Raw genomic sequence first — 7,178 nt, forward strand, 5'->3', positions numbered from 1 at the left:
AACAAGGAAAAATTGGGATCAGATAATGAAGCATCTGGAATTCCATGCTCAACTGTTCGGAACATTCTGTAGGGAACTGGGGGTTGTTAAAGTGTCTGACTTGCATTTATGGGATGATATGTCCTGACATGCATTTTAATAAAACAATGATTTTGATTTAGTAAGAAAATTATTCCTCTTTAGTGATTAAAGACTGTATTAAAGAGGCAAAAGAATGAGGAAAGGAGATGTTTTAGAAGACAAATGATGAAGACCTTTACTTGTAGTGTGGCAGAAAAAATGGAGACTAGCAGATAGCTTTGAGATCTACATCTGTATAGAAGCTGCCAGATTAAGTGACTGATTATGGGAAGTACAGGAGAGGGAGAAGTCAAAGTAGATTGCTTAATCCAGAGTCATAGGACGAGTAATGGTGATATTGGTAGCTGAGAAAACACAAGGAGAGTTAAATAGAAGGTTGTAGAATGAAATCCAAGCAGCGACTTTGAAAGGTAGATGAGCCTTTCATAAGGTGTAACAAGCCACCTCAAAATTTCATAGCTTAAAACGACAACCTTATATTAATTATGCTTATGAGCTGATGGCTTGGCAGGGTAGTTCTTCAGGTCTGGGCTGGCTTAGGTTAGTCTGACCTTTTTTTCACTGATGATCTCCCGTCAGCAGGGAAATTGGCTGGTGGCTGGCTGGTTTAGGATGGCCTCGGCAGGAATGATGTTCCACTATCTGCTTCTGTTCATCCAGCAGGCTAGGTAAAGTTTGTTTCATGACTGTGGGGCAGGACTACAACGTGCACCTGACCTTTTGTTATTTATTTTGTTATTTTTTGAGACAAGGTCTTGCTCTGTCACCAAGGCTGTAGTGCAGTGGCTCAATCATGGCTCACTGTAGCCTCACACTCTTGGGCTCAAGTACCACCTCAGCTTCCTGAGTAGCTGGGACTACAGGCACACATCACCTTGCTGGCTAATTAAAAAATATATATATATAATAAATGTATATATTTATAATATATATGTATATATATAATATATATATTTATAATAATATATATAAATGTATATTTATAAATAAGTGTATATTTATATATTATATATAAATACATATTATAAATATATATATATATATTTTTTGTAGAGATGAAGTCTCACTATGTTGCTCAGGCTGGTCTTGAATTCCTGAGCTCAAGGGATCCTCACATCTTGGCCTCCCCAAGTATTGTGATAACAGGTGTGAGCCACCATGCCTGGCAGTGCCTGAAGTTTTGAAATCCAGTCTCAAGACTGACATAGTTGTCACTTCCATTGCACTTTTTTCTGGCCAAAGCCAGTTACAAAGCCTGTCCAACTTCATGGGGTGAAGCTGCAAATTTACATTGCAGGGAGTTGGGTATAGGAAAGGTTGGAGAATGGGGTTTTTGCTGTAATTAGTCTACCACAGTGATTCATAATTATTAGATGATTATCAAAATAATTTCTAAATTGTATCCCGTTAATTGTATTCATATGCTTTCCAGTGAACACTAAAATGAATGATTTTCTAATATGAGCTTAAAAGTGTTGACATATTTGTTTCAGTTGCTCTCATTTTGTGGGATATTATTCTGGTTGCTCTTTGCAGGGTTCCTGATGCTTTACATTTTTAAATTTAACTTCATTCAAAAGCATTAATAAAGTTTTTTCTCTTTTATTCAGAATTACCTCCAGAAGAATAATAAGTATACAACAAATCCTGCAAGTAAGGTATCCCAAAGCATCATCCTCACTCTTGGTCACCACCTCCAAAAAGGCACCCATTAAATGTGAAAATTTGACTAAATGTGTAACTGTGCCTTCAGTGTCTTTGGGTGGAGACGTTTACTTCAGAAGCTTCATGGGCTGGTTTTTCACTGTTGCTGGTGAGTTGCAAGATGTTGCCCTTGGCAAGGTGTGCTTGGTCCCTACAGTTCTTCTCTATCATTCTTATTAACGATGTTTTGCTAGTCCCATGCAGAGTCTTTGAATAGCATTCCAAGAAAGGACCACCCGCAGTGAAAATATTACGCCTACCCAGTGGTCTTGAATGTGTCCCTTATGAAGTGGAATCTTTATGTAAAATAGACACTTGGGAAGCAATTATTATTAATTACGGACCCTTTCATCACAGCCTTTGATTCCTTGCATGCACCAGTACTCACTCCTGCTGTTCATGACAGTGACAGTGTGTTATAGACCAACAATGGTTTTTGTGCCATTAAGAACAAAGAGACTTTTTGAAAAATATTCAGTTTACCAATTGCTGTCACAATTGTAGTCTTTGAATATGGTTGTGTGTGTTCTTCTCAGTTAATGGATTCTCCTTATATTAATGCTGACCCCTGCCTCTGTTTCAGGCTTCAAGGGTATGTGTTTAAACTGACCCGTTGACGTTGGGGTTAGATTATCCATGTATGCAATTTATTTTGAACCTTGTGAATGAGATAATCATATACAATTTGTGATCCATGAAAGGAATGCTATCTGGCACAGAGGGTACTGATTTGTTAGACTTTATGTTCTCATGATTATTTTCTGATGTTTGGAATAATTATCATTGTTTAATAAAAAAGCAAAGGCCAGCTGTATATAGCTAATTCATTTATAATTAAGGAAGTTAGCCAAGATATTCTGAGTCATTATTCAGTCGAAACATTTAGATACAGAGGGCTTTTAGTATGTTAGTAACTGAAAACCTAAACATATAAAGATACTACTTTTGTCCCTGTTTTAAGCACATTCTTTCAAATGTCAAAACTTGACTTTGAAGAATGGAGTGAGGGATAGGCAGGGATGAAAAAGAAGATGCCAGAAATAAAAACTAATTTTTTCCTTAGAAAAAAATTAAATATCTGAATAAGTGGAGAGAGATACTGTGTCCTTGCATGGAAAGAGTCAATATTGTTAAACTTGATCCTCCTCTGGTGGATTTATAGATTCAATGCATTCCCGATCAAACCTCAGCTGGACTTTTTGTAGGTGTTGACAAGTTAATTCAGAAACTTGAATGGGAAGGCAGTGGAGCTAGGATAGCAAAAACGATTTTGAAAAAGAAGGACAAAGTTGGAAAACCATACTACCTGGTTTCAAAATTGCTGTGGTTTGAATGTGTTCTCCAAAAGGTCATGAGCTGGAAACTTAATCCCCAATGCAACAGTGTTGGGGGGTGGGGCCAAATAAGAGGTGATTGGGTCATGAGAGTAGAGCCCTTAGGAATGGATTAATGCCATTACCACAGCAGTGGGTTAGTTAACTCAAGAGTGTGTTGTTATAAAGTGAGTCTGGCCCCTGGTGCTTTGCCCTGTCTCACAGACTTCTGTCACCCACCAGTCCCCCATGGGATGACACTTATCAGATGCCACACCATGCTCTTGGACTTGCCAGCCTCCAGAGCCATGAGCTGAATAGGCATCTGTTCTCTATAAATTACCCAGTCTGTGGCATTCTGCTAGAGCAACAGAAAATGGACTGAGACAAAGATTTATGGACTGTTGCATTAATCAGGGTCAGTTGCTATTGGCAAAAGAATAGACAAAGGATAGATCAATGGAACAGACTAGAAAGCACAGAACTAGCCCCATATATATAAAAGACAGCAAATGACAACATGTGGGTAAAAGGTTGGTAATCAGTGAATCTGGGTAAATGTTATTTAAAAATTCTTTATACTATTCTGATTCTTGCAAACTTTCTGTATTTCACGATTTTTCTGATTTAAAAAAATACAGCTTTCCTAGTAGAAAAACCTAACATACTCTTTAAAAGCATTCAAGATTGAAATAATTAAATTTTGGAATGTTTCTCTTAATTAGGCACATGCTTTTTCAGAATGTAAAGCCCTTTGTTAACTTAATAAGCACATGTAAACTGAATTTATCTTATTCATAAAGCCAAAATAAATGGATTCAGGTCTAGTTAATAGCTTTATAATTGTGACTAGAAATGCACATGTCTGCATTACCTCTTACATTTATTCAAAACAATTTAAAAAGTGGAATGGAACTACTTCAATGGCAAAAAAAATGCAATGACATCAGGTATTCAAAGGTATTATGATTGTGCACTAATACAGTATTGGTGGGGGAGGGTTGGTGAATAGTCTTATCACTCCAGTATACAAATTAAAAACCACAAAGCAAAACACAATTTTTCTGTTGGAAAATATGTATATAGATATTTAAAAGTCAAGTTCATTGAGGTATTATTTACTTGCAGTAAATCCTGTTTAGTTGAGTTTTGACAAGCACGTACAAATGTGTAACCCCCACCACAACCAAGATATAACATGGATCCATCACTCCCAGACAGTTCCCTCAAGCCCTAGTTTCTAGTCAACCCTTCCACCTGCCCTGACAATCAGTGACCTGTTTTCTGTGCCTATAGTTTTCTCTTGTCCAGAAAGCCATATAAATGGAATCATGCAGTATGTAACTTTTCTATTAAAAAGAGCTTTATTGAGATAAAATTTATGTATCATACAATTTCCTCTTTAAAATATGTAATTCAATGGTTTTTGGTATATTCACAAAACTGTGCAGTTATTTTCACAATTTGAGAACATTTTCATCACTTCAGAAAGAAACTCAATACCCATTTATTGGCATTCTCATTTGCCCATTTTCTCACAACGTCCCAGTCTCAGGAAGCCACTAATTTACTTTCTGTGTCTAATGTAGCCTTTTGAGTCTGGCTTCTTTTACTAGGGATGATGCATTTGAGATTCATCCATGTTGTTGCATATGACATTACTTTGTTTCCTTTTATTGCTGAGTAGCATACCATTGCATGGCTATATCATATTTTTGGTATCATATGTATCAGTTGAAGGACATTTGTTTTATTTTCTTTTCAGTTTATAGTGATTATGAATAATGCTACCATAAACATTTGTTTGAAAGATTTGGGTGAATGTAAGTTTTCATTTTTCCTGGGTAAATGACTAGGATTAAGACTGCTGGGTTATATGGTCTGTGTATGCTGAACTTTATAACCCAAGCTGTGTTCCAAAGTGGCTGTACTATTTTTTGTTTCTACCAACAGAATATGAGAATTCTAGTTGCTTGACACCCTTGCCAACATTTTGTATAGTCTTTTTAATTTTAGCTATTCTTATCTATGTATAATGGTATTTCATTGTGGTTTTTACGTTGTATCTAGGAAATCATTGTCTAACTCAGGGTTACAAAGATTTCTTGCATACTTTTTTTAGAAGTTTAATTGCTTTAGATTTTAAATATTGATCTATTTTCTGTATATGCTAGAAGTCAAGGTTGTTTTTTGTCTGTTTTGTTTTGTTTGCATATGGATGTACAATTGTTCCAACATTATTTGTTGTAAAAACTGTTGTTTCACCACAGAACTGCCTTTGCACTTTGGTTGAAACTCAGTTGAACATATATGTGATTTCAATTTGCATTTTCCTAATGGTTAGTGAACATTATTTCATATGCCTGTTTGCCATCCATCCATCTTCTTTGATGAAGCATCTCTTCAAAATCTTTTGTTCATTTTGTAATAGGGTTGTTTTTTATATGATTAAGTTCTGAGAGTTCCTTAAGTATCTTGGATATGTTACTTGATAAGACATGCGTTTTGCAAATATTTTCTCAGTCTGTAACTTGTTTTTTTCATCTTCTGAACAGTGTCTTTCAAAGAGCAGAAGTTTTGATTTTGATCAAGTCTAAGTTATCAATCTTTATGGATTATGCTTTCGATGCTTCCAAAGTGGCTCCTGCATTTCCATGACACAATCCCATCTTTTTATTCAAGTACTTCCGCATTTTCTGGAATAGCAAGGTGTCCCAGGCCTCACTTTACACTTTCCCTGCCTTACCCTGGAATGAGCCATTTCTATGGACAAACCATGGTTTCTTTTACTGAGGCGTGGTATTAAGGAGGGAGAATTTTGAAAAACTTTTTCTCTTTTCTCCCTTAACATGCGCCATAGATTTATGAGTCATTCTGCATTATGATTTTGGACACGAGTTTGATTCTGAAGGTAGGTAATATGATTTTTTTAAATCAAATAAGGAGGAGAAAAGCTTATCATCAGTGGCACTGAGTTGTTTTAAGACAGATCCCCATGTGTCCCATGCCTAGTCTACGGCAGCCGCTGACCATCGGGAGATATGTTGTTGTCCAAATAGTGGGACTGCAACAGAAAAGGTCACTAGTCTTTCCCACATTTTATAGACATCCAGGTCATCCTTTAATTTGAATTAGAATCTATTGTTTTGGAAAGATTTTCTTTCACCTTGCCAGAGTAACAACAACCATAAGAGGACACAGTCTCTGATTCCTAAATTTACCCACTGGTGTTTGCCTTTGGGGAGAAGTGTCTGCTTTGATTTCCCAATGCATATTCTATTATTAAATCTTTGGAAGGAGGTAATTTCCCAGGTAATGTTTTCATAATATTCTGTTTAACTTAGTTTTATTACATATATGTATTCTTTTGGAAGCAGTCCTTTGTAATACTTTGTGAACATCTCCTAGCCTTTCTTATCTTGCCATGGTAATTATTTTATCTTTGAGGTGGAACAATGTGGTCCCACTGAGTTTTATGACCTTTAAATTGTGTTGATTTTCCAGGGAGTGGGATAAGGGCCATTGTACGCAAATCCATTGTGTTCCTAAAAGAAAGTGACTTAAGTTTGCATCTAAGGTATAACATTACCTAGCTTTCTTCGCTTTGGGGCATTCAGCTCCACTTACTGATTCTCATCATTTAAATACATAATGTATATCAGAATAACTCTTCATTCCTTACAATATTATGAAAAAAAGGAATACATTTTTGTAAAGTGCTTGGAAACATTAAGCACGGTCTTTGATTTGTAAAAAGTGTATAATTTAAAATTGGCTGAGTCCTTCTGTCTGAGGTTTAGCAGCATGCAGCACAGAAGCCTCAATTCTCAGGAGCTGGTCCAGGTCAGATTTGCTGCAATATCTCACTGTTTTGCAAAATGTTCAGAATATAGTGTCTGCATTCTAATTTAGTTAATTTGAGAATAATGATCATGAATTTAAGACCAGTTCCTTGGAAAGACTCACTATACAGAAAATTGCCTGGCTGTAGACCACAACCCTGATCTCAGCCAACAACATAGTGAATCTTGTTACGGGTGGATTAAATGGTTCAGCAAACTGATTTTGATTTCTTTCTGT

General features: G+C 36.1%; 1 protein-coding gene and 1 long non-coding RNA gene across 4 annotated transcripts in view; both read left to right on the top strand.

The window, feature by feature from the left end:
* The window catches only part of LHFPL6 (LHFPL tetraspan subfamily member 6), a 265,542-nt gene that overhangs the window by 45,306 nt on the left and 213,058 nt on the right, over positions 1-7,178 (top strand). The window lies entirely within an intron of this gene.
* Positions 1,014-7,178, top strand: part of LOC139359125 (uncharacterized) — a 32,784-nt gene continuing 26,619 nt past the window's right edge. Inside the window, exon 1 of the long non-coding RNA XR_011614883.1 lies at positions 1,014-6,009. This is a non-coding gene — a long non-coding RNA (uncharacterized lncRNA). The remainder of the gene's footprint in view (positions 6,010-7,178) is intronic.

This window comes from Macaca nemestrina, chromosome 16 (assembly GCF_043159975.1).
Source record: "Macaca nemestrina isolate mMacNem1 chromosome 16, mMacNem.hap1, whole genome shotgun sequence".
NCBI lineage: Eukaryota > Metazoa > Chordata > Mammalia > Primates > Cercopithecidae > Macaca > Macaca nemestrina.